We start from the raw sequence: 6,419 nt of genomic DNA, 5'->3' as shown, positions 1-6,419 counted from the left end.
TCATAGATCCTATTGACAACAATTATCTGCCCAATTTTATTGATTTTGTAACATTTGTTTCAAATATGACCAACTTCTTATCCAAAATCACCAGCACCGTATCAGGACCCACCAGCACAATGACAGGACCCACCAGCACAGTATCAGGACATGAATAAATTGAGAAAATGCTAAATTTTAATAAATTGCAATGTTTTTTCACAAAATAGTTTTGTCGTATGGATTGCGGTATAGAAAGCGGACTCTAAGAGCATTTTTGTTTTATTTTTTCAGTTCTAGATTTTCTGAAAAATGAGCATTTTTGTGTTACGCTTACTGAAACAGTTTAGAGGGTCAACTTTTTATTGGTTTACATATGAACCCATAAGAAACAAAATTGAACAATCTCAACTGTTTTCTTCCATTTTTTATGAGTGAAAACGTCAAAAATCATCATTTTCGTCTTTGTTTACATTTTTTTATTGATCACCAGCACCCGTCAGGACCGAATCACCAGCACAGAACGTTCTCTCGCAGGACAACCATACCCACCGTGAGAACATAAACTGTAACTTATACGACGAATTGTAACAGTAAATTGATACTTTGTTATAGCTTAAAGACACATTATGATAAATGGGTTGATGGATTGATTTGTGTGAACGTCCAGCTGCAAATGCTACATGAATCTCAGGTGTAGGGAGAAATGCAATAATATAATAACACTGTACTAAATTGTAAGCAGCATTACTTTTTGTACTTCAAAACATGAAAAACGATGTCATTCAAGAATGAACTCTAAACTAGGATAAATAATGATCTAATCGATAAAAGCGGTACGTTTTCTCAACCCAAGCTAAAGTACCAATATTGGTGTGGACTTGGAAAAAGTTAGTTTAGTTTTTTTTTATTTGAGATCTTTTCTCACTTTGATCAAGAGAATAATTAAATAAATATTTTTTTCAATATAACTTAAGACAAGGCGTGTGTTTTCACTGTTTTGCATGAGCCTATAATTTGAACATACACGAGTATGCACATATATGTACATGTATTTTATCAGAATGATTATGATTACAATTGAAAATGTCTGATAATACAATTAAGAAAGAGCATTAATCAAGTATCCCTCAATAGGTGGTAAATATGTCACTTGTATGTAAATGAATGGATTTTCACGACTGTGAAATGGTTCATCTGTTAGCACTACAAGGTTCCTTAAAAGGAAAACCGTATGTGTTAATTACCAAAATTGACCTAATAACGCAAATTGGGTATTCTTCTTCCGTTAATACCCATATATCAAAACCACACATTATTCTCATAATAATAATAATAATAACAAGAAATAGTAAAGTGCAATACCACACGTCAGAGCCGATGGCAGAAACACAAAGAACGGGAAAATTTTCAAGAAAGTGTTATATCATGCAATAAAAGAATTCAAAATTAAAGCAAAAAATCTATAACCCTAAATTTTTGGAGACTTTAAGCAAATCTTCTAAGAAGTCCTTAACATAACCATCTTTGGCCGTTTCAGAACGCCATCTACCGTACGTGCCTCTTAAAAAGACGGTCTGGTAAAACCAGATTAGCACAAACACTAGCACCCCCAGACCTCAAACTGTGCAATCCATATCGCTTTATGTTATGAACAAAAGGCTTCAAAGCCTCAATAAAGAGCTCACGGATCCTTGAATACGACAAAGGGGTATTCTCTTTACGCAAAACATAAACATTTTTACATTTTGTTAGATTTCGAAAAATAAACTCATCAGAATCACATGAAATATCAGCCCACTGCAAATATAATTCCATGTTTTTAACGGGACACTTATTTGAATGTGTACGAGCGATTAATACTGAATTTCCATTTCTATATACATCTGTTTTACCATGTTGTATGATAATTGATATATAACACTCTAAATGACTATACATCACTTCTTCTAATATTAAGCATCTCAGAAACTCTTAAAAAACCAGCAAATGCAGTGAAGCACGCACAAATTATACGTTGATTATACAAGTTACCAAAAGAAAACATGACATCATGCATTTTATGCAGCAATTCCACCGACATAGGTTCCTTTTTATTCGTAGGAGTAGCCAAACTGCGTTTCGCACCTTGTAACACATTAATAACTAAAGACGAATCAGTCGGTGAACATAATGATCCAATTAGTGAATGTATCCACTTTAAAGAATAAAACGCCTGAACAACTGGACTAACTATTGCTCGACTGTGTCAACGAAGCTAAATATATAGCTACATGAAAAGGTTTAGCTGGTAGAATATCACAATTTTTAATTCCGTTCAATATAGCCCATTTTTTTCATCGTAAAAAACTTTCATAATACCCTTTTGTTGTAGATGCTGCTTGAGATTCCGAAAGTAATTCTGGAACTAAATTCATTTTACTAACTAAAGAGACAGGTAGATTCTGCAATTCTCCAGCAAATGCCTTCAGTGTCGCTTTTCCTTTTTCTGCTAGAGCTGCTTGTTTTTAACCGAAGATCCATGATGACTATCGTTACTAGGTTAATGTAATCGAGAAACATCACTCGTTGAGATGCTGAGTTATATCCATGAAGAAAAGTTTAAAAGGAATGATGACAATTAAGTTATAGAAATTAAGATTGAGACAGAACAACAAATGACTATTATATTTATATATATGTATAAAAAAAAATAATCAAATAATAAAGTGTCGAAATTTTAGTGAGGCAATTGCCTCACTTGCCTCAAGGGGCCATTACGGCCTTGCCGTGCAATTTAAATTGTCGTCAGAGGCAAACCAATCAACCTCATGAGGTCCCCAAAGGGATTCAACTATCTGAAATACAAATTCAGAAATAGCCCAATCATCTGAATCAATATTCCTACTTAGATAATCTGCTCTCTCATTCTCAGTACGAGGGATCCATACTATATCTATATTAACATTGTGTTTAATACATATGCTAAAAATATCTAAAGCTAACTTTTGCAGTACTGATTTAGTGCTCCCTTTACTAACAATGCTAACAACATTGTGGTTGTCAGTAAACCATTTTACATTCCTGCCACTTAAAAAGTTTATCAGCGACAAAAATACATTTTTCACCGCAGTCAACTCCTTCCATGTAGAACTAGTAGAAACTTCAGATTCTAACCACGTACCATGAGAAATATTATATGGGTTTTCCACGATATAACCACCGTAACCCGTATTACTTGCATCACTATATACAATAGTCTGCCAAGATACATCAGTCTTAAAAGGTTTAACATTGGCTTCATGTAAATTAAACCTCCAACAATTAATTTGATCAATACTGTCTACAAATAAATGTATATAACTGTTCCATGAATGAACACTATTAATGTCAATAGACAAATGTTTAGTCATTAAATATACTATATTGCCTATAACGGTAGACGTAGATATATTCTGTCCTACCAAGGAAGCTACCTTCCTTTCAAATACTTTACGACTTTTGGTTAAACACAAATCAATATCTGAAATGGTACTCATAATCTTATCAATACGATTGCCAGGGATAGTAAAAACGCCTTTATCTTAATCAATATTAGTGCCTAAAAAAGTTAGATTTTTAGTAGGTGTCCACATAGACTTTTCAGCTGTAGGTACAAAACCGCTACTAAATATGTCTTTTTTAATAGTATAGACATTTGAGTACACAATTCCTTATCATCATGTACACCAAGCCCATCGTCCAAGTACATAATAATTTGCTTGTCTTCTCTCCACTTTTTAATAAGTGGTCTAGTTAATAAATCGTTAATAGCCGAATTTACAAAATCTGCATTATTCAAAGCTGATAAATTATTAGATAAATATATCGATATAGGATTGGAATAGAAAGGTAAAATATAACCATGTCTAATAGTATCTATAATAAATTTAGGAGCACCAATATCTTTCCAAAATTGAATGTTTTTTCTAAGTCTACCTTTAACAATTATATCTGATTGACCTAGCTCGTATTCCAAATAATTATTGGTCAAATTGCCATCAATATGATTATCTACTAAATTGTCATGTGGAAGTTCAAGATAATTAAGATACTCATCTTTCAAAAATTCATTGGGGCCTGGTTTGGGTTGCTGGTTTACTGCTGTTGACATACGGACAGCTGGACCTGTAGTGTGCGTAGGACCAACAAGAGTAGCATTGTCCCCTCTGTGTCTTTCCAGCGTTGAAACCTTGCTGAAGGGGAATTCCATTGAACCAAGGTTGCTGAGGCCCACGAACGTGCTGCGGAACGAAGTTGGGAGCCTGTCCTAATAGAGACTGGTTACTAGCCTTAGTTTTGGAACCATTACCTCTAACCTGCTTGGACTTCCCTTTATTCTTGTGGACAGCTCTATTGTCAGCTCGGATAATCTTTGCTTCATCCTCGGAGTTAGATGTCATATTGCCTAGCGGTATCCCAACCTCCCTCGGAAGTGTCAGCAATTTTGATAAGCTTGTTACGATGCTTGATTTTATCTACGGTAGATGATAACAAATCTGATGCATAATCTAACTTCCCATTGTCTATAGCCACAAAGTCTGAACAAGATCCTCGAAATTTTCAGTATTGAAGTCAAATTGGATCTTATTACCTTCGTATTTACATTTATAGGAAGCGTCTGTTTTAAGTTTCATGACCTGGGATTTCACTAACTGATTGACCCCCTGCAACTCTTCTCTTAATCCACCAATTTTCTCCGTAACTTTGGCGTCAATAATTGCCTCGATATCTTTACTCTGTTGGTTTACAGCTGTTAAAACATTTCTCAACGAAATATCTGGTTCACCTTTACTATCCATGACTAAATTCGAATGTACTTAAATCGACAAAACACAACTAGAACAATAAACGTGACCGATCGAGTGGACCCTGTCGTGCCGAATGATTTAACTGCCAAATCAGATGAAACACATAACCTAAAAACGCCACCTATGGGCAGACAATTCAGAAGAAAATAATTTCATTCTAATTCTTAAATTCAACCGATTTAAATTATATTAATAAAATCCAGACGTTCTAAAGAGATTAATAATATTTACATGTACAATTCATGCCAATTATACGCAAGCCAAGAGTATGGCAAATAAAGACATCGGGATTATTTCTGTAATTAAACATGCGGTTTGTATTCATGAAAATGTGTTAATACTTTGAAAAAGGCAAATAGTTTAAAAGTTTACATGCTAGAAAATTAAAAAAGAAATTAGAACAGTAGCATTGTATCTTAATTCTGTTGAGGATAAACAGCATTTCATATTTAAAAGTAGAATAAACAAGTTAACAAACTTATTATCTAGAAATATGTTGAAATTATATACAGTAAAAGTATTTTAAAACAATTATCTTTTGTATATATAAAACATGGCTTCTCGTTTCCTCCGCTTCTCATATATAGCAGATTTAATAAATTTGATGCAAAGCAACTAATTTAACCTTTAAATTGGATGTAATCTCTGTATTTCGTGTCTCAAAAAGAATAAAAATGACCAACATTGATGGAAAAAAATACATCAATTTCCATAATTTTCCTTCTACTGTATTAATCTAATAATATATATGAAAATATTTATTCAATTCAGAATTGTAATAGAAAATCTTTGTCCTTTTTGTTTTCTAATCTTGACTTTATCCTATTTAAAGATATATGATCTAAAGAAATATTCCCATGCAGTGCATGTATTTGTTCCAATCGAAGGCTCAAAATTTTTAAAACATTTTCTTATCAACATTAACATTTCATTATTTCAAATTTAAATAATGTTGTTGCTGAATGATGTAAATGTTAATCGCCAATATCGAAATCTACCTCCATTTTGTCATAAGTAACAACATATTGAAATTTGAAAACCTTTGGATGAAAGGTTCGTAGGTTATCGAACTGAAACGATTGGGTCAGCCCGCCCGCTCGTCAACAGTACAACAATAAATCAGTAACGGGACTGAAAATCCGGTAAAAAAAAATGTTCCTATCGTTCCCATCGTTGCGTCGCGCGGGAGACAAAAATCCAACGACATCTTAAAATAATTTTGAATTTAGATTCATATTCATTTGCACTTCGGTCTTCGGGGATGGGTGTGTTTTTGGTGTTTTGAGTTAGACATGATGAACAGGTCTTGAACAGCTGGTAAAAAACGCACCTTTTCACAAAGTGGGGAGACAAAACGACTCACAGCCGATTAGCAAAGGTGCCTATTTCTTTATTTACATAAATAGAAATGTGGAATATACACAGCAACCGGCCAATTAACGACTCAAAACCAAAGACATAGGTAACATGTGACTAATGCAGGATGGACAACAACATTAAGAATGGAAGTATATTTTACTGCTAATCTGTTTCAGTAGTTTTAGTAAAGATTCGTTGATCTCTTGAAAATGAAAGATAATAAGTATATTTAGTATTGCAAGTATGAAATCT

The 6,419-nt window shown here is 33.4% G+C and overlaps 1 pseudogene; it reads right to left on the bottom strand.

The window, feature by feature from the left end:
* Positions 1-1,442: 1,442 nt before the first annotated feature.
* On the bottom strand, positions 1,443-2,062 carry LOC139483315 (uncharacterized; annotated as a pseudogene).
* Between the last annotated feature and the right edge of the window lie 4,357 nt (positions 2,063-6,419).

Source organism: Mytilus edulis, chromosome 7 (genome assembly GCF_963676685.1).
Source record: "Mytilus edulis chromosome 7, xbMytEdul2.2, whole genome shotgun sequence".
NCBI lineage: Eukaryota > Metazoa > Mollusca > Bivalvia > Mytilida > Mytilidae > Mytilus > Mytilus edulis.
The sequence above is the reverse complement of the archived record's forward strand: the minus strand, read 5'-3'. Positions and strand labels throughout refer to the sequence as shown.